This window comes from Lissotriton vulgaris, chromosome 3_2, assembly GCF_964263255.1.
Source record: "Lissotriton vulgaris chromosome 3_2, aLisVul1.2, whole genome shotgun sequence".
Classification (NCBI taxonomy): Eukaryota; Metazoa; Chordata; class Amphibia; order Caudata; family Salamandridae; genus Lissotriton; species Lissotriton vulgaris.
In genome coordinates, this window is record NC_141690.1 from 36054501 (window position 1) to 36076888 (window position 22388).

A 22388-nucleotide genomic window follows, 5' to 3' on the forward strand; every position below is an offset into this window, starting at 1 on the left:
TAAAGTTCGTTACCTCCCCCTAATAAAGGCCCAGAAGGAAAGGAGCAGAGCCAGGTGCAGAAGATAGAAAAGCGGGATAAGAGATGTTTGTGGGTTGTAAATGGGCAAGGCTACCGGCTTCGGCCGCCTAATCATGATCAGGTACAATGGACAGGAAAACCAGTTCAGGTGGGCTGGCCTCGGGCAGAGGAGGCAGCCTTTGTCGAGTCATGCAGCTTCAGCGTGATCTGGTTTAAGGTGCACGTGTCATGTAAGAGGTGAATCTCCGGCTAAGGCTACGTGTCCTTAATCAAAGTGAAGTGAATGAAATGATCAGAGGCTATTGCATATGTGAGGGCAAGGAACCACAAAATGGCGGCCATGATCTAAGATGGATGCCGTGTGTATATCAGAAATGTGTCAGTGGAAGGAGTGCTCTTGCTCGTAGCGTAGCGAAAACACTAGGATATACTAAATGGATCATTTGCGGTTCGCTGATACTAATTTTATGTATTTCCGACAAACTTGAAAACACGGGTTCAAGTCGTCACGGAACCGTCACGGAACCTCAGAGTAACTCAAGTCGCTGCCTTGCATTACTCTGTGCCAGGAAGGCATTACATGGTTGAAAAGTGGGTGTTTCGACACATCCACCCAGGCCTTTCGGTACATTCCCTGATTTATCAATAGTAGCAGCAATGCTTCAGAACTGTAACCTTCCGGAGAGAGGCGTAACTAGGAGAAATGTCACTACATCTCCTTGTTTCCTCTTCCAAAGTGTGCTGCATTCTATAGAGGAGGAAACAGGAAAAAGCCTCAAAGATATTCCTTCCTCCTCAAAGACAATCCTACCTGCAAAGCAGACACCCTTGCACCATAGCGCAATGGTGCCTGTGTTGGTGATATGCAGCACATAGTGCACCAGTGGGTATACACCCGTTACAACGCAACTTTTACTCCGCACTACCATTACAACGCAGGCATTACAACGCATGACATTACAATGCATTGCGCTGGGGGGCGCTCTAGGATAAGAGGTAAGTTTAATTTACTATCCAACACCTTCCCTAGGGTCCACGGGGACTGGAGTTAGAATAGTAAATTATACTTACCACTATCCAGCACCTCAAAGCGATATGCGTTGTAATGGTATGCGTTGTAAAAACCGCGTTGTAATGGTATGCGGAGTAAAAGTATGCGTTGTAACGACATACATCCGCACCAGTGCAGTAAGAGAGCAGGAATGTGCCATATGTTAGAAAATAAGGCACATTCTTTCTCTCTTCATTTGACACTTGCTGTGCTCCGTTAAAAACTGATAAATATGCCCCACAGTTTTTGCTCATTTAATGATATGGAAACAACCGTCGTTTTACTTTTAAATAGTAGAAGAATCGAATAAACAACTCAATATTGCATTAAAAGACGGGTTTACCATTTAGAACAACTCTTATTGATAACATCATCGAATACTCTAATGCTTGAATGTGGCTGTCGGAAATATAGCTTGAAATGGTTTTCCTTACTGTAAAGCTTTGCACATTACATTTGTGAACACTGTGTTCAAAATAAGTTTGTCACAGTATAGTGTAGGCTATTTGTTTTTGCTCACAGTATTTTTCCATTTTCACGTGAAACGAGTATTGAATTTCAGTAAAGTAGTGAAAAAATGACTGCATAGAACAAGTGGCTGTCCATTGATATAATTAAACCCCAAACCAAATTCTGATTGTGTACACTAATTCACACATTTACTGTAAAACTCTTTGAAATGTTTGAAAAGATAAACTTCCAATTCTGCATGAGAGAATACCTAACAAAAGATAACGCAGTGCTTTCGACGAGCATGTGAGGTAGCTCTATTGTATACAAATGTAAACGAGAAACGTGTGAATTCGAAAATATAAGACATCTCTTGTAAAAGTTTCTGAAAGACTATTTGTGTTCTCACATCTTGGTGAATAGCATTTCTACTTCGAAGTTAACTGGAAGCACCTGCTACCTACAGAATGGCAGACAATAGGCATTAGCTTTTTCTGATACATGAAACAGGACAGCATGAGTTGGAGGACCTGTGGCACTTGAACTGATCAATCCTAAAGTGCATCGCACTCACACCACTGCCAACCTCTGCTTGTCTTTAGGGCTTCTCTTTGCGGCTGTCCTTTATTTTGGTCGACAACAGCAAAGTTTCAATCAAGGATATTGGAATGTGTCTCAAAAGTCCTCCTCAGAGCCTAATCACTTCATAAAAAAGTTGAATTATTTAATGACCTTAGGGCCCGATGTAGGTAATTAGTATCTATTGATTCGTAAATACCGAATTTTACCGATTTACTATTTACAAATCGGTAAATGCTATGTATTTTTACCGAATTAATTACCGAATCGGTAACATTCGGTAGTTACTGAACATTTATTCCTATCATTTTGACATCCTGTTGCACCCCTGATTCAGGCTTGTGTGCCATTTGACACACATACATGCCCTTAGGGCACAGGTGTCCATGCACAGATGTGCATGTACACAGGAATTCGTTATTTTCCATCAAATAGTATTTGATGGTAAATAACGAATTCTTAAGGGCCTGTGGCACTGTTTTCAGTGCCACCTACATCCCATATTACCGATTCTGTAAATTTACCAATTTGGTAATTTACCGAATCGGTAAATTACAGAATCGGTAAATTTACAGAATCAGTAATTATCTGTGTTAAGTACTTACAATCAATCTCAAATGCTTAGGAAGGTAATTTATTTCAATGGGTATGCTCAGCTCATATTTATGTGTTTATTTATCTAATTGGTTCAATTTTTTTCCAAGTCTTTAATTCTTTATTTATAAATTGATTGTGTATATTTGTTGAGCCCGATTCAGGCTCGTGTGCCATTTGACACACATACATGCCCTTAGGGCACAGGTGTCCATGCACAGATGTGCATGTACACAGGAATTCGTTATTTTCCATCAAATAGTATTTGATGGTAAATAACAAATTCTTAAGGGCCTGTGGCACTGTTTTCAGTGACACCTACATCCCATATTACCGATTCTGTAAATTTACCAATTTGGTAATTTACCGAATCGGTAAATTACAGAATCGGTAAATTTACAGAATCAGTAATTATCTGTGTTAAGAACTTACAATCAATCTCAAATGCTTAGGAAGGTCATTTATTTCAATGGGTATGCTCAGCTCATATTTATGTGTTTATTTATCTAATTGGTTCAATTCTTTTCCAAGTCTTTAATTTTTTATTTATAAATTGATTGTGTATATTTGTGTAACACCAGTTCGGTCCTGGGATGTCAAAGATCTTTGCATAGTATCTTTTTAGCCATGGTTTCCCCAAAGGGACACATAAGAAGACTGTTTTGTAGGTGTGTATGAATTTTGCGTAATTCAGTTTTTGTGTAATTATGTAAAATTCCAACAGATATCTGCAAAAAACAAGCTAAATTGCACAAAATACAAAAGCAGCATTTAGGGGCAGATGTACAACTGTTTTTTATGTTTGCAAATGGGAATTCGGCCCATTTGTGACTGCACAAAAGGTCACCCCATGTACAAACCATATTTTGGGAGTCGCTAACTTATTAGCGACTCGCAAAATATGTTTTGGGACGCGCTATTAGGAAGGGGCATGCCCAGGTCATCCCTTCCTAAAGGTGAGTGCAAATAGTATGTAAGATTATTTTGCAACCTCATTTGCAGTTGCAAAACACTCACAGTACACCACCCTTAACAAAAGGGTGGTAAGCCACTTACAAATGGGAAAATGGGAAGGGGTCCCGAGGGGAACACTGCCTGCCCTTAAAAAATGAAACTGAAAAGTTACATTTTTCTTTTTTTTAACTGCATCCTGTTTTCCTTTTAAGGAAAATGGGCTGCAATAAAAAAAACGACTTTATTTAAAAAACTGTCACAGACATTGTGGTCTGCTGACCCCAGCAGTCACACCAGCAGCCATGCCAAGCTTCACTCATCGTGTGTTAACTCATTATGGGAATCTCCCCCCATTATTACAAATTCCGAGAATGATCTCACAAAACAGCTGATCGACCTGACAGTATGTTTCAAGCACTTAAGCCTTTTACATTTTACATTTTTCCTTGGTGAATTGTAGTGATGGTCCAGCCACAGAGTGCGCCTGAGGCCCTGATTGGATCTCCGTTGGGTCTTCTGTTCCTTGAAAGCACTGTTATTGGTACAGTCTCAGCCTCTGGTACGAGCTAGCTCAGACACTTCCTCCTCCAGAAACGTTGGCAGCTTGGTCTGAAATACTGTTTCAATCTTTCAAGTCATTATAGAGACCTTGATACATTCAAAAGCACAACAAAATGGTACCTCTGCATAGGCACTCATGCCGCCATTTTCCTCTTCCCTTCTGAAGAACCTGTCTCGGAAAGACCTGGAAAGGACACTCAGCTTTGAATTGCTGAGAACATCAGTCCATGCAACAGGTACACTGCAAATATAACCTGCCAATGTGCACCTCTTTCTCAACTCTTGGGCTGTCTGTTGTGCATGACAGGCTGGTATTATCTATAAGTTCCTGCTCTAGGACAGGTGCTTTACCTAGGTAAACAATTCCGAGTCAAAACTCGTAGGTCCCAGAAAAAATCAAATGTCCTGCATGCAAATTTAAAATAGAATTATCATAGTGCTCATTTGACTTGTTTTAAAAAGTCTTTCCACATGCTCTTTATTATCACCATTTTTGATCGGGGCCAATTTATGAGCTGTATTGCATCCCTCTTGCATGACACAACATGGTGCAAGAATGATGCAAACCTTAAATTCAACTTATGAAGCCAGTGCAAATTGCTGCATTGACTAATCCTGCCCTGGGAAGGCGCCGTGTGGGTGTTCCCACATAATTCCCATGTTTTTTTACACATTCCCAGATTTACCAGTAGTGGTACACCTGGGAATGTACAACAAGATACACCCTGCTGGGGAGGCATAACCAACCAATCAATCAATCAGACAGTATTTGTAAAGCTCGTGGAGTTCTGGACTTTTTGGTTCCGTCCAGAGGTGTCTGGGATAACACCCGAAGACCCCGGAGTTCTACCTGTCTCGGTGCACAAATAAACAGAAACACGGGCTTCTCGATGGTGGCGTCAAAGACCAAAGGTTTATTAACTGCAGGGACACAGAAGTCACAGAAACTACACACGGGCAGTATCTAGGAGCCTGTTCGATTTGTACAAAGTGGGTTGCTCCTTATATACTAAATATTAGGCTTTGGGCAAATTCTTTACATGTTAGTACATTCCTAAACCTTTGTGTCCTAAACAATAAATATTTGGCGTTGCACAGGAATCGTCAACAATATCTGATGTCAAAACATTACGAACGAGGGGTTCCCACTATTCCATCATAATCCCATGTCAGCTTTTCATTCAAGAGCCGGACCGCCTCATCGTAAATTTCGTTACCTCCCCCTAATAAAGGCCCAGAAGGAAAGGAGCAGAGCCAGGTGCAGAAGATAGAAAAGCAGGATAAGAGATGTTTGTGGGTCGTAAATGGGCAAGGCTATCAGCTTCGGTCGCCTAATCATGATCAGGCCAACGAACACGAGAACCAGTATAGCAGGACTGGCCTCAGGCAGAGGAGGCAGTTTCTGTCGAGTCATGCAACCATGGCGTTTTCTGTCTTAAGGTGCACGTGTCACTAGGGAGGTGAATCGCCGGCCAAAGCCTACGTGTCCTTAATTGAAATGAAGTAATCAGAGGTCATTGCGTGTCCATTGACTATGTGAGGGCAAGAAATACAAAATGGCTGCCGTAATCTAAGATGGATGCCATGGGTAGATCAGAAATGTGTTCATAACAGGAGTGCTCTTGCTCGTAGCATAGCGAAAACACCAGGATATGCTAAATGGATCATTTGCGGTTCACTGATACCAAAATTATGTAATTACGACAATGTTGAAAACACGGGTTCAAATCGTCACGGAACCTCACCCGGCTATTCGTCCGTGAAGGTCTCCAGGAGCTGTGAACCCTGCAGTAGAGGGGCTCAGTTTAAAAGCCATATATTGAGTCCTTTCCTGGTTGATATTAGTTGGATAGGGAGGTAAAATATGCGTTTTCGGAATGGTCTGAAGCCTTTCCAGAAGGTTTGCTGTGATTTCTACATATAGTGTGTTGCTGAAGTTGAGCAAGCTAGGGTCTAGGGCTTGAGCGACGTTTTTTCTAGTTTCATTTGGGATTCATTTGTAGATTTTACGGGGCATGCGAAGGGTTAGGTAGCAGGCTGAGGAGACTGCGTTGATTTGTCTATTCAGGTTAGGCATACTGTCAAGGATGATTCCAAGGTTGTGGGTAATGCAGTCAGAGTCAGCAAGAGTCCAAGTTTGGATAGTCACCAGGAGTTGAATCCAAGCTGAAGCATTGTTCCTGAACATCAGCACTTCTCTTTTGTCTGTGTTTTGTCTGAGGTAGTTGTCTTTTATCCAATATGTGATGCATGCTATGCAACTGCAAAAGTTAACCATAGTGGAGGAGAAGCCTTCAGATAGTGAGAGGATGAGCTGGGTGTCGTCAACATAGGATATGATCCTTAGTCCATGGGATCTGATGATGTTGGCCAAGGGGGTCCCACAGGTGTTGAACAGAGCGGACTGACGTACAAGCCTTGAGGGATGCTGCACATGATATTCTTGGGTTCCGAGGCAAAGGGGGTATGCAAACTCTCTGAGTTCTTCCTGTGAGGAAGGAGGCAAAGCACTTGAGGGCGTTTCCTTGGATTCCAGTGTGACGGAGGATGTGGTGAGAAACGGGGTCGAATGCACCTGAGAGGGCGAGGAGAATCAGGGCCACAATTTCTCAACGGTTTAATAGGTTTCAGATGTCATTGGTTGCAGCATTCAGGACAGTTTTGGTGCTGTGGTTGGTGGGGAATCTAGATTGGGAGGTACCCAGAAGGCTGTTAAACTCCAGGTGTTCTGTGAGTTGGTGGTTGATGGTCTTTTTCGAAGACTTTGGCTGAGAAGATGAGCAGTGAGATGAGATGGTAGTTCTTGAAGTCAATGGGGTCGGTGGATGGTGTCATTAGTAGGAGTGTGACTTCTGCGTGCTTCCATTCATTGAGGAAGAGGCCATGTAGATGGATCCCTTGAAGATGGTTATGAGCTCCTTCCTGATTATCCTGCTCCAAAGGTTGAAGATTTGGATGGGGTCAGTGGTCCATGGGCAGTTCAGAGTGGATACAGTTCATGACAACAGTGGTTTCTTGAGCCGTGAGCTGGTCCCATGTCATGAATGGTTGGGTGGAGATGTGACTGGAGGAAGCAAGGTCATTGAGGGTGTCAGCAGAGATTGGTTGTTGTTCAAAGCATTTGTTGATAGTGATGATCTTGTCGTGGAAAATGTTTGCCAAGGAGTTGTAGTGTTCCTGAGTGTTGGTGATGATATTATCAGTGGCTGAGGGGATGGAGAACTCTCTGATGATGCTAATGAGTTCTTTGCTGTGGTTGGAGCTAGCTTCAAAGCACTAGGTAATGGCTGGCCATTTTGTCTCTGGATGTCTTGAAAGTGGCTCAGTCCATAGGTTCTTTGGTGGTGTGCCATCTCTTTCCAAGATGCTTGCCAATTCGTTTAGATGTTCTTAGTTCTGTGGTGTACCAGCTGGCTTGTTTTGAGGGTTTCTTGAGTTAGATAGGCTTGATGGGGGCAATTTTGTCAGCACTATCTGTGATCCAGGTGGAGAGGTTCTCTTAATGGCTTGATCTTAGTTGGTGGTGGTGTCAGGGTGGGAGGAAGTTACGAAGTCAGTCCACTGGGTTGCAGGGACTTTTCTCCAGCTGTAGTGATGGGTGCTGGGTGTCTTGCAGGGAGTCTGTACATACACAGCACTATGCGCATGAATATGGGACCTCAGTGTATAGGGGCTAAGCCTTCCCACCACCTTACTGTCAACGAACCCAGGAATGACTAGCTATAGTGTCTCACTCACTCTCCTACTCACTCATGAAGAAGAGAATGATTAAATGAATGGTTAACCTCAGACTAATCGAAAAGGAGAGTCTCTTCAGGAAACTCCTGAAGACATGGGTGTATCAACAATCAGACACCTCTGTACTGGCAGCTATCTAGATTCTCACCACGTATCACTTACACGCATGCTCAGCGCCAAGATGCTCCTTCCGGAGCGAAAGTTCATGCTTTACAAATACCCATAAATATCAAATATCAAATAGACACCCCAGAACACAAAACACCAGGATCTCTCAGGAATCGTGGCAAAAAGACACACCTTTTTAAACACTCCCTCGTAGTGTCCACAATAAAAACTGACTGAAACACGAATATAGTTTAAAATGCTCTGAAACCAAGTATACCAGCCACAAAAAGCAGCAAAATGCACATAGCTAGCACAGTTAGCATTGCAGCAAGGCCATATATCATAAAGGGAGATGTCATTATATAAAGACAGTGGATAAATGACTATGAGGCCTAACCATATAACCCTTGGTAAGAAGAAGCTTTATTATATAATAGAAGATCTCTGGGCTTTGTCAGCAGACCCCATACCTTAGTGCCTAGATGATAAATCTACATCGTATGAACTGCATGGCTCTTCTACCTGGAAATCTCCCTCTCCGAGTGTGTGTTACCTAAACTTGCATTCCCATAATATCAAAGCACGAGTTTCCAGCTGCAGCTGTGTTAGCATGTTTTGTCTAGGTGCTAGGGACTGACCAGAACAGAATAACAAGGGGCATTGTTTATCAACCCTGCTTACAGTATTCAGACTAAACTCCAGGAACAAATGCAAAAAGAACAATTGATGGACAGATGAGGCCTGAAAGACCGAAACAGGTTCTAGGATGCTTGTTTCCAGTCCAGGGAGGACCTGGCCTGGCAGTTAAGGCTGGACTGTTCCCATTGGGCACAGGGTAAAGACTAATTTGCATATGGCTGGGTCGAAACTGGAATGGCATGGTGAATAAAAAAACAATGGATTTAGGCCATATCTCTGTACTGTAGTGAATGTATGACATTGTTCTGCATTCTGTCCATCAATTGTTCTTTTTGCATGTATCACCCCGAATGGGACGGGTATGCTCAGACGTGAGTCCTGTTCTCTCCATGCCGCTGGAGTCAAGCTATCCTGGTTGATGAGGGCTGAAAGCCCAAAACCGGTCCTAGGATGATTGTTTCCAGTCCAGGGTAGACCTGGCCTGGCAGTTTGGTCCTGGTGTTTGTTCCTGGTGGTCCCCTTCACTAGGCCCCCCTCCTAACCCAGCACTCAAGGTAAGGAACCTAGGCATTATATTTGATGATAGACTGACTTTTGCACCTCAGGCTAATCTGGTGGTCTCAGCGGCTTTTTATAAACTCCGAATGATCAAAAAAATTCTTCCATTTCTCCCTGAAACTGCTGGCAAAGCTTTGGTGAGCCCATTAGTGATGTCATCTTTGGACTACTGCAATGGGCTGTTTGCAAACGCACAAAGCAGGGCTATTCAAAAACTGCAAACCATTCAAAATGTGGCCACCAGAATGTTGTCAGGAACTCCTAAGTTTAAACCAATCTCTCACATATTCAAACGATATCACTGGTTGCCAGTTAGGAACCGGATAAAATTCAAGGCACTATGTATTGCCTATAAAGCCTCGCGCAATACAGGCCCACAGTTTCTCATAAATCAGCTTTCCTTCTACCTTCCGAACAGATTGCTTCGCTCCTCCACTGCATGTCAGCAAACTGTACCACGTATTAAAACCGTCTCCTGGGGTGACAGGCGCTTTGTCGTCATGGCGGCTAAACTTTGGAACACTCTCCCACTGGATATTAGAGCATGTCAGTCACTGTTACTCTTTAGAAAGATGCTAAAGACATGGTTGTTCAACCAATAATTCTTCCACCAACTTTTGCCTGCTGTCCGCAGCGCCTAGACGCCCAAGGGCATTTGTGCGCTTAACAAATTTCAAAAATAAATAAATCAATGTGGATCAGGACTAGTTTGTCTGAAACCTGTTGTAGCATTAAGAAAACACAGTTGACATGCACTAAGTCATGGACCTAGTAACTGCTGTTACTGAACATGTGGCTACTGCAGATTTGACTACCTCATCAGCCAAGAAATCAGCAACAGCATCTGTTCCCATGCGCTGATGGCCTAGAGTATGCTTAACCTGTGTGAGCGGCAAACGCTCTTTAAGTTCAACCACTAGGGTCCAAAGCATTTTAGGCTTTATTGCACTACCTTTAGCGTCTTGATAATCATTCTGAGACCAAAAGAATAAATTGTCATTGAAAGCCTGTACACAGTAGGAAGAATTGCACACAACAATAGTGTTCACATCTAGATCTGCAAATTCTAGAGTTAAAACAAAAGAATGCAGTCAATTATGCCGTACAGTCTCCAAGTACCTGTGTATGGACTATAGAAAACTTACATTCACCATTTACAATAGAGGCAGCCACAATAGTGCTAGCCGCTGAATAAGCATGCTGTGACCCGATGGCCAGTTAAGCAGACCCGTCGGTGTAGATGATACATCTGTACTGATCTAAGGTAAACAACGACAACGGAGGAGGATGAACATGTTAGTATTGTAAGAACTCCTGTGTCACCAACAAGGGATAAAAAATAAATGTGACATCTGCTGATGTCAAAGAACTCCCAATTATATCTAACAGGGATGCAAAGCTTTAGAATTCTGTACGCTCGCCTTAGTCACTGCTTCCAAAGTAGATACAGGCAAAACTATGAGAATGCGTTTTCACTGCACCAGAGAGCATTCCTTATGAATCTCCATCTGAGCCACAGTATACATTTTCTCAATCGTGGAAAATTGCATTTCTGCCACTGTGTACTACTGCGATTTATATGCTATTGGTACTGTGTCACCTTCATTAAATTATTACATGTCAAATAAGTGAAACCTACTGTCCCTTGCACAATTATTATGACCAAGTTTGTAGATTTATCACATTTTAACAAGAAGTTGGTCACGAGCACATCAGACTGCAAAAACCGAAGAATTGAGGTATGCTCCGTAAGCCAGCTGGCAGATGAAAAAGAGGGTTGTATCAATGCAAAAAGCGGTTCGATATGCTGAGCATAATCAGGAATGTAAGCCTTCCTGAAATTCAATAATCCCAGCAAAGACTGTAATTTGTTCAATGTATACGGAGGTTGCAATTGAGCACAATTCTCCAGAAATTAGGGGGCCAACCCCCGACCTTCATGATTGAGTTCATAGCCCAAAAAGAAATGTGAAAATTGGCAATATTACATTTGTAACCCAAGTCTGGGAAAGAGAGAATGATGCAATCCACTCACACAAGATGCAGGATCAATTTGTCATCTGTCAAATAAATATAATCGACAATAGAAATAGTACAGACTGCTGCACTCTCGAATAATCAAAATTCAATGAAAAACTAGACTGTTCTCAATTTCTGGGTGCTCGAGGTGATCACCTCCTGGTCCTTGAAGTGCAAACAGAACATCGACAAAGAGGCCTTACACCGTGTAAGGTCAGAACTCGTGCACTCCAATAGCGCGAATGCGCGTAAGTTGTTTGAAGAAATCAGTAGTCTGGAAAGTATTCAAGTGGTAATGGTATCTCAAATCCTGTGTTGCAGCCCACTATGTCAACCATTCACATAATGCCAGTCAGATCCGGTTCCAAATTCTTGAAGTTGCTGAGAAAATTACAAACAGAGACAATAACAAGTACCTGCTCAAACGTGGATTCTTTTCAATACACAAAATGAAATCCCTACACCCAAGAGGGCTCAATGAAAGACTGGAATACAGTTGTTTCCTGTAATCTACCAGTACTTACTGTATCCCCTTGATCTATTTCTCCTTACTGTACACTTCTCATTTCATTTTTGTATCTGTTTTCATATACCTTCCTTACAGGTCTTGTACTTTCGGGCATTCCCTAGTTTCCTCATTTTCCCACTTTTCTTCACTTTTCTGCAGTATATCTCATACTTAATACCCTAACATCCTGTTCTAGTTTATCTATTCTTTCCTTCCTATTCCCTTACATTTTTTACCCATTATTATTTTTTCCTTTGGCTTATACATTTCCCCATTGACACCGGACTGTTTTATATGTTGTATGTGGAACTCTAGATTTCCCTTCCTTTTCCCGGTTTATAATTGTTCTTTAACATCCATTTTTTCTCCTTGTATGAGTCTGCATTTTGTTAGTTCGTTTAGTGTGCGTTTGTGTATTGGTTATAAGTAATGTCATTATCTTTGCATACACAATCACTCGAGCGGGTGAAGGTTTCTTGACTTAGGATTGTTTTTAGTTCGTTTGATTCAATGTTCATGGAATGTGTATCACCATCACCATTTATGTTTGTTGCGTTACGCTCCTCAACGTTATCCGTTTTGCACCTTTTTGTTCGCTCATTTCACCTCCTATGTGATTTTAGCCCTCTTTCCATTTTCATTACCTGTCTACCTTACGCACATGTTATTTCAACCAGCGTCTTACGGGTTTCATCCATTGACCCCTTCGGAATATCGGAAGAGACACAATACACACATTTCACAACTTGAGAGGGTAAGCTTCTTTCTTCCTTTTTTCCAGAAGCACTCACAAGCGTATAATTTTCACTGACAGGTCTAACATTCATCCTGCATGTTCTTTTCAGCTTCGGTGTTTCACTCGACGTATAATCCGTTGTGTATCCACACGCTGGCATTCTCACACGGGCTTCTGTTTCTTTGGTATTTTGGATCTCGCTTGTGTTTCTGACTCCACACTCGTAATACCACTTTATACCGGAATCAACAGCTTATTACCAGCTTATCTATCCCCGTAACCTAGCTTCCTAATTATGCTTAAACTTTTTTTTTGATGCACACTGCTCAGTCGTCAAATACTATTCATACAGCTTATAGAATCTGTTTGCGCATTCTGAGTTATCGCAAGTCAGCGATAGACATTTGTTTTAAGGTTTGTTTCTTTATAGATTCCCCCTGAAGAAGTGCTATGCAACAAGATAAAGGACATCTAATCATATGCTGGAATATGATTTTCAATGATAATAACAAGAATTAAACAGATACCATTACCACTTGAATACTTTCCAGTCTACTGATTTCTTCAAACAACGTATGCGCATTCGCGCTATTGGAGTGCACGAGATCTGACTTTAAACAGTGTAAGGCCTCTTTGTCGAAATAAATATCATCAACATATGAGAACGCATCAGGGTCAATGTCGTCTAATAGAGACACAACATGCTCAGCAATAGCCCCCGTAGGCAAACACATAAAGCGTTTCTTATTAACGACCACGCTAAATGCAGTCAAGTCACGGCTACGAGAAGCTAAATTGTGACTATAAAAACCATTGGAAATATCCAGTGCTGTTTTGTATTTTTTATGAACAATATTATTCACTAGACACATCATTATGTGTTTTGTACTGCAAATGTATGAATGTGACTGTTCAAATGTCTGTAATCCAAAACTATATGATATGAACCATTAGGTTTCAATATCGGAAAACGAGAATTATTCATGGATGAAACACAGGGTTTATTGACACCCTGATATTCCAACTTGGTAAAAATTTCACTAACGGATGCTTTTGCTTCACGTCTGATCGGATATTGCGCCTGGGGCTGGGACATAGAACGTAAAGGTATTTAATGTGCTGGTGAATCTTTGTCCTAGCCCACCTGATTTCGATACACAGCTGGGTCTATGGCCAAAGCCCATTACGCAGCATATGCTCGCTTAGCCTCTTCAGAAACATAACAGGAAAAACAAGGGAGTATAACATCTTCCACTCGGAAAGAAGACAAAACAAATGGAACAGGTCTATCTGACTCCGCCAACAAAATGTCATAAGAGGATGTAAGTTTTTCCTAAAAGATTCCCTCAATTGTATGAATATTATCTACCTCATAAAGCCTATCAGGTGGTGCAACTCATGTGTCTGCTCTTTTCACTGTGATAAATGTATTAGTTGTTCACACCTCCAGACAAGTATGGAGTATCTCCCGCACTATGGTAACTTCTACTGCGCTGCTGAGGAGTGTCATGGCCCATCCCCAATTGAGGAGCATGGTTCTCACCATCTGAGGCATACTTTGCTGTCAAAGTGGCAACTTTCTTCATTTAAAATGGGGCCAAAAAAGGAGACAGACCCTCTGGTTTGGCTTTCAATCAAACTGGTGTGCCAGATCACATCTTTGCTGAGTGGTCTCACCTTGTCTGCGATCCTCTCACTTTCCAACACCAAACTGCCGAGTCCTGTAATGAACGAGGAGAGTGAGGATCGGAAATTTGAAACCTCTGCCGTAACGTATTTTTGAGCAGTCACAAAAATCATATCAGTGCTCAGAAGTTTCAGGTGTCGGTGAGCCAGCATGCAAACCTTGATTCTGCTATTGCTGCCGATTCCTATTCCAAGTCTTTTTAGGAAAGACTGGATTCCCATCCTTCTGAGGTTGGGTCTTTTGTTGTGTTTGTGAAAAAGGTTTAATACCCAGGCAGGTTATTGCATCCTAAGGATTTATATATTTTAGCAAAAATCTTTGGCAATTCATGGTGCTTATTCACATAAGCAACCACCTCTAGGCGCTGACTCTATCTTAGAGAGTGTGGTGTTCGGTACCAGTGGTCCACGGCTTTTGTCTATCTGAAACAATAGGGAACACCCCCAACAATCTCATCCCCAACTCCAGCGCAGCCTCAGCCCCGTGTTCATCTTGAACCATTTTAAGAAAGAAAGAAAGAATGGTCATTGAAGGGGTGCCAAAGCCCAGCAAATATTCCGCTGCAAACACTTTACCCCAGGTGGTGCAATCAGCCATATTGGGAATGAGTCCTTTAGGTAAACTCATAGTAAGGTTCCTGTATTTCTCCACAGGCTTAGTATGTGGAAAAACAGCTTTGAGTTGCTCAAATTTTACTGCATGACAGTAAGGGAAATCATCCCTATTCAGAAGAAATCTACCCAGCACTGAATTAATCATGATGGGACTAATAACAAGTCCACAACCATGTCCTGGTGGGTGTGGAGCAGCTCCAGGTGGAGCCACCTGAACATTTTGTAACATAAACTGTATTACAGCCCTATGTATATGTATCAACGATGTATGCAATTGTCTTAGATCTGCTATAGCAACATGAAGGTAATTTGGATGTGGTGTAAACCCAGCCAAAATGGGCCACGTGGCCCCATCGACTGGTAAGGGGCCTAAAGGGACTACAGAAACCGGGTGAGGAAGGGCACCATTAAACCATATGGTGTGATGCCAAGCTGTCAACAGAACTTCAAGTAATCAATAAGGGTGATAATTCTGTCTGACCGCGAAGGAGGTATATTTGTGAAACAAATTGTCATTCCCATCCACTGCCGGTAAGGTAACCCAAGAATAGAAAACCTTGAAGTGGTATGCTACATCGGCCTCAACTACAAAAATGAAATCAGCCCGTCCATTAGGGACTTCATGTTAAGACAAATAAGCCATGACCGCAGCGCGGTTCAGCACTTTAATAGCGACTGCCATCAAACGAGTGCTATAAGAAAATAATGAACTGTAGTGCAAATGTGGGCCAATATAAAACAAAGACCCTTTTAAACTCCAAGCTTGAAAAATCTATAAATATCAAATATAGGAGGCTAAGCCCTCACACGACGGATGTCTCTGGAAAGATGGGAGGGTATTGTGGACACGCATGAGCACTAAGGGGTCTCGCGAATAAGTACCAGACCAAACGTTGGTGGCAGCATGTTGCAGGTATTCTGCACATACAAAGAACTATGCGCAGGAATATGGGACATCAGTGTATAGGAGCTAAGCCTTCCCACCACATTAGTGCCTATGAGCATAAACTGACTAGATATAGTGCCTCACTCGGTCTCCTACTCACTCATGAAGAAGAAAATGAATAGACGCACCAGAACACAAAACTCGCGGATCTCTCAGGTAACAAGACACACCTTTTTGTACACTCTCTCGTTCATGTCCACAATAAGAACTGACTGAAACACAAATATAGTTTAAAATGTTTATTTTAACTATTGTGCTCTGAAAAGCAGTATATGAGCCTCAACCAGCAGCAAAATGCACAAACCTAACACAGTTAGCATTGCAGCAAGGCCATATATCATAAAGGGAGATGCCATCATATAAAGAGAGTGGATTATAGGCTATAAGGCCTAATCACTCTCCCCTTGGTAAGAAGAAGCTTTATTATATAATAGAAGATCTCTGGGCTTTGGCAGCAGACCCCATACCTTAGTGCCTAGATGGTATATCTACATCATAGGAACCGCATGGCTCTTCTACCTGGAAAGCTCCATCTCCAAGTGTGTGTTACCTAAACATGCATCCCCATAATATCACAGCACGAGTTTCCAGCAGCGACGATGTTTTGTCTAGGTGCTGGGGACTAACCAAAACATAATAACAAGGGGCAATGTTTATAGACCTAGACCACAGTGTTCAGACTAAACTCCAGGAACAGGCAGAGAATAAAACAAGCAGATGGTTCTCAGGTGAAAGGCACAAACAGTGTTTTGCAAAAACAAAGTCATGTAGTAATACAACCAAAAGCAGCATCATGGTTGCTGGCTCATGCTAACTTAGCGATGTTGACAATGTCCCTATCGGCCACGTGACAGGTGGCATTGTGGTGAAACTGAGGAATCTCGTAATGTGAATTGGCTGTACTTGACACTGCCACTGGCCTTGAAGACGGGGTCGAGTGTGTGTCATGTTATTTGTGTGGATTCTGTGACAATGTGGGTGAGGCTGGTGTTGTTCATGCTTTCAAGGGGGTTTGTTGTATTTCTGTTGGTGGGGTTGTCAAGGTGAAAGGTGATGTCTCCAAGGAGGACGTAGTGCTAGGAATTGATGGTGAGCGGAACAATAAGTTTGGGAATGTTGTTACAAAAGGTGGCCTGAGGACATTGGGATCTGTAGGTAAGAATGCCTCTGATGGTGGTGTTCCTCTCATATTGGAGCTGGAATTTGAGGTGTTCCATGACCAGGGTGGTGTTATCTATGGTAATGTTGCCTGGAGGAAGATGGCGATCCCACCTCATGTTTGTAGATGCGCTTTCGGTGTGGAATATTGTAGCCATCCAGTGCTGCTGCAACAAATGTGGGTGCAGAAGCTTGGTTGAGCCAGGTCTTGGTAAGGAAGACACATTGGGGATGAGCGTGGTGCTTGTATCCCAGATCTCAGTGGGGTACTTGCAGAGTGATGGTGCATTGAGTAGTAGGCAGTGGTGATGATTTGCCATGATTGTGTTGGCATTTACCAAGCATGCAGGAGAATTGGTGTTTCAGGAGAAGAGGCAGTGCTGGCAGGTGAATGGTCCTGATTTGAAGCAAGGTGAGGCACTGCAGCAGTTGTTGTCACAGGGTCCAGGGCAGTGAGCTTAGCGGTGGTGTATCTCTGGGGGTGGAAGGGCCAGACTTCCTGGTACTGGGCGCAATTCAGGATCAGAGTGGCGCAGATAGGCTTTCCACTAGGATGCCTTTGGCGTTTATGCTGCACAGCTTCTGCACAGCTTCTCTGTGTGGCTACACTGCGGCCTCCATTAAGTAGTTTGGGAGGAGGAAGGGGTGATGAGGAGTTGGGTGAGGTGTCGGGAGGCAGCCAAAAGAAATTGGCAGGAATGCAGTGTACAAAGCAACAGGCACAAAGATACGATGTACCAGTGATTACAAAAATGCTTTCAGAGATAATATGTTATTGAGTAAGTGTACAAATAATTGAATAACAGGGGGTAAGCATATTAGAAATAAAGAGACAGAGTAAGTTTAAATGGCAACAGATATGAAAACAAATAATGCAGTTATCAATCACTGGACTGTACAGTGAAAAAAGAAGTTAAACAGGCAAAACAAGCAAAATCACATGGAGGCTGCAGGAGAGATAGTGCCGGAAGTCTCCCACAAGGAAAAATGTCTATATTTTCTTCATGTATCACAAGCACCCTGGCACTAGGATGCCGAAAGGGTGCCTGTGATACATGTGCTGTATTGCCAAGAATACAGTGAATTTCTGCCTTTTCCTTGTCATGCAATGCAGCACAGCAAGGTGACTTGCTGAACTGCACTGCATGATATTCTCGTATATAGACCCCATGGTCTTTGAGGACTGACCTGTAAAATGTAAGACATATAGTTTTAATAAGACAATTCTCAGACTGTAAAGTTTTAATCAACATTAAGAATGCATTATATAGGTTTGCAAAATGCACACCACCAGCCTTTAAGATTGTAAACAGACTCCCACATTTTAAAGAGACATACATAAATTATAAGTAATGTAAAAAATTGATGTATTTTAAGCAGGAATCACAAACAATAGAAGACTACTCAAATAACATTCAATACTCTGCAGAATTTCACTTTCCACATATATGCTACTGGGATTAAATGTATACTATTGTTTACAGCAAATGTAAGAATATTAACAGTTTCACAGAGACTGGATGTCTAACACTAGTAGGAAGAAAATCTGACTTGCTAACTAAAGTTACTAGAAGCTGGAACTTAGGAGCCCCTAGGTTGCACGCCAGTACCGAAAACATTTATTGATTTTATACTAGTTTTAGAAGACAGGTCTAGTTTTTAATTTGGGGCTAGATGTACGTACAGCTGGTTTGCAAAATTCTGGTTGCAATTTGTAAACAATATTTTTGTGTCCAACCTATGCACTATAGATCCTTTTGCAATTTCACGATTCAATCAACTTCATGAATATTAATGAGGTAGATCTCAAATTGTGACCCACCAGGAATCATAGTCATTACAGGGATGGTGGCCTGCTGTGGTCAGCAGACTACCATGTCTGTGATTGATGTTAAATAAAGCATTTTTTTCTTCAAATGCACCAGAAAATGGGATGCATTTAAAGAAAAAAAGTCTTATTGTATTTGTTATGAGTAGGCAGTGGTCCTATGGACCACTGTTTAATCTTAAAACATATTTTATTTTTCTTAACATTCAGAAAGGTAAAGGGGTTCCTTAGTGACCCCCTTCCTGTTTCCAAATGGGTTACCACTTTTTTTGAGGTGCTAGTAAAATATAATTATTTTGAACAGCCTTTTAGTCGATACTTATAACTGCGATTTGTTATTTGGAAGGCACACCTTAAACACACCTGAATTAGTGCTAGGTTGCAATCCCAAATTTCGATTTGGTAAGGTGTTACTGAATCGCAAATTGGGTTACATACATTTGAAACAGCCTTTTTACAGTCACAAATAGGCCAATTCTGAGAATTGGGCCGTTTCCGACTGGAAAACGGCTTTGCCCTTCTAGCACTTGTTTCTATGGCAAGCAAAATTAAGTAATTCACATCACATGCTCATTCCTTTATTCATAGCTGGCTTTTAGCATGGAGGACCTGGGTCATTGCACAGAGCACCAATATTCAGAGGGTATTCACCAGCAACGAGATCACCAAATTTCTTTCCACCAAGGGCACTTTCCAAGATAGGGCCAGCTGTGGTATACCAATACATGTCCTTTTTTCTCAACATGAGTCTCTGTTTCAAGAAACTTGCTGTAATTTATCTATCATTTCATTGAGATTCGGTGTGATGTTCTCTTTGACGATTACTAGCATGTTATCCATTTATAATTAGGTAGATAAGTAATTTGGGCTCATTGAGAGTAGCTCATCTAAAAACATATATGAACATTTCCTGTAAGGTAGTTCGGGATAGGTGTGGAATATTAAATATGGCGATGCTGAGGTGGAGACAGCGGCCCGATTCCCATCAATTCTTTGGCTGTGAACATAAATGTACCAGTGGTAGCTCCTCGCGGAGGTGAAGGAGTGTTGCCCCACTGCTTTTAGTAGTGGAAATAAAGTTAAAATAAAATGATAATAACTGGTCCTTCCCATCTTTTTACTTGTTCCTGTGTCTTTGCAGAGCGGGTCTGCACTGCTTTTAGAGCAGGGGAGGGAGTGGGGGCACTCTGTAAAAGGGGCAGGAATGTTTGAGCAGTTCTCTCTAGCCAACCAAACAGTCATGCAGACTTTGCATGTTCTCCATGCAGGCTCAATTACAGCATTCATTGACAACATGCCCAGGCCCCCATTTCGTATCTGAGCACCGGACCACAGCACTCAGATTAATCACAATGCTGCATTGCAGCAGTGTGATTTGTCAGAGAGCCTGGCTGCCTCCTCTTCTGGCTGGAGTTGAGGAATGATAACGAGGGATGACGTGGAGGGACGCGAAGAGATCCGTTTTCTTTTTTTGATCACCACCCCTGATCCATGCTAGTCGCCACTGAAATTTACTACTGAAAATGTCTTCATTTACACCAGACAAGAATTCAGAAAAAGATTTCTGGCAGGCGTATTTCTGTTAACTACTATATTTCTCCACCACAATTTACTCTGGCAAAAGGGAAAGTACCTCCCCTCTCACGATGGGAAGTAGAACAGATTACCTCCAAATGTAAGAAAAGGAGCTTCTACACGAAGTAAATGTTTTCGGCATTTTTCCCCCAGTTTGTAATCATACACTATGTAAAATATCACCTTGGAAAACATAGGAACATGTGGAAAAATGCATTCCCAGAAGTTCCCTTGAAACTCCTTGAAAGCTGCACAGGGATCAACTTTCCAGGCGTGCTATTGGAAATGTGTGAATTTCAAAAAGTGGTACATCTGAAGTAGGCTTACTGTTAACAGGAGCAGATTTGCTTTCTTTTTAAGACCAACATGTGCACTTCGCTTACTAATCAGAGTAGTGTGAATGAGAGGAGTCATACTGCTTTTTGGGTGGCTACTCTAGTACATATTATCGCAGTAAGCAACATGGGGCAGATTTATGTTAACTGGCGCATCCCCAGGGATGCGCCAGTTAACGTGCGCCACAGCTCCGCCACCCATGGTGCGCCGCATTTTCAATGCGGCGCACCATGGTGCAAAAACGGCACAGATGCGTCACGCATCTGTGCCGGAAAGGTGGCGCATTGCTGGAGTTGAGTCGCAAGCGCGACGCAGCTCCAGCAAGGCTTGGGGGTGCCCCATCTTCACAATGCTGGGTCAAGACCTACGCCTCCTTCAAGCAGGCGCAGGGTTTTGACGCAGCATTGGCCTGAAAGTGACTGAGTGAAATCTCATAGATTTCACTCAGCCACTTTCAGGAGGCGTTCCTGCGCAGAAACGCCCCCCCCCCCCTGCGCAGGAACTCCTCCTTATGGCGCAGGGCTTTACAACGTGACACATCTCCTAGATGCGTCACGTTGTAAATAGGGCGCGTTGTTTGCGCCGCCGTTGCATCAAATAAAGTGACGCAATTGTGGCGCAAAGAGGCGCAAGGGCATCAGAAATCTGCCCCCATGTGTTTAGCTGTTTGCTGAAAAAGGGCGCCTTAGTTGCACCCCTTAACCTTCAATTATCTTTCCCTCACGTTATTTTCTTAAAATCATTTCAAATCTCTATTCCCATTACGGAGCTCTCTTTTTTCCCTCACTATCAGAATATAGGATCTCTCACACGAAGGCAGTCCTTTGGGAAATAACAATTCTCCTTGCCTAGAGTTCAATGCATGGGCGAATAGACACCTGAGGCCTGATTGGGAGGGAAATGTTAGCCTGAAGCAAAGGACTTGGCAATGTGGAACAAGGAATGAAGGTGACAAAAGTGTTTAAAGTTGCACAGGAGTGACGAAGTGCGAGCACTGAGTGGTAGATTGCAGGGTACCAAGCGTGCCACTTTCTTGTACAGGACTATAAATAAATTGTGGATTAAACGGGAACACGACGGATACAGCAGGAGAGGAAGCCTGTACTCGATACAGTTTCCATGATGAAGGGGACCGTGGTCATTTTACTAAGGCCAAGAGCAAGTGGCCCAGGTACAACACAGAAAGGATTCTGAATGACATATTAAATACTTTAGATGTAAATGAGGTGTCTATAAAATGCAAACAATCTGATTCTTAAAAGATACACTCAACTCTCAGGTATCCCTGGCAAAGGTACCCTTCGGTGGTTTGGTTCAAGTAACAAGGCATGCTTTGAAAAATACATCAATCAATCAATCGATCAATCAATCAATCAATCCGGGGTTATTAAGCGTGCTACTCTCTGTGCGGGTCTCAAGGCGCTGAGGGGGGATGGGGAGGGGGGCTTTTGCAGATCAGTTAGCCGAAGAGCCAGGTCTTTAGGGCCTTGTCTACCAGGAGCTAGTTCCAGGTTTCGGCTGCAGTGTGAGAGAAGGATCTTCCTCCTGCTCTGGCTCTGCGGATGCGTGGTGTTTCGGCCAGTGCAAAGTTGGAAGATCAAAGGTTTCTTTTGGGTACGTGGAAGTTGATTCTGTCATTGAGTTATTTGGGTCCGGTGTTGTGTAAGCATTTGTAGGTTTGGGTGTGGTTTTTGAAGGAGACCCTTTTCTCCACGGGGAGCCAGTGGAG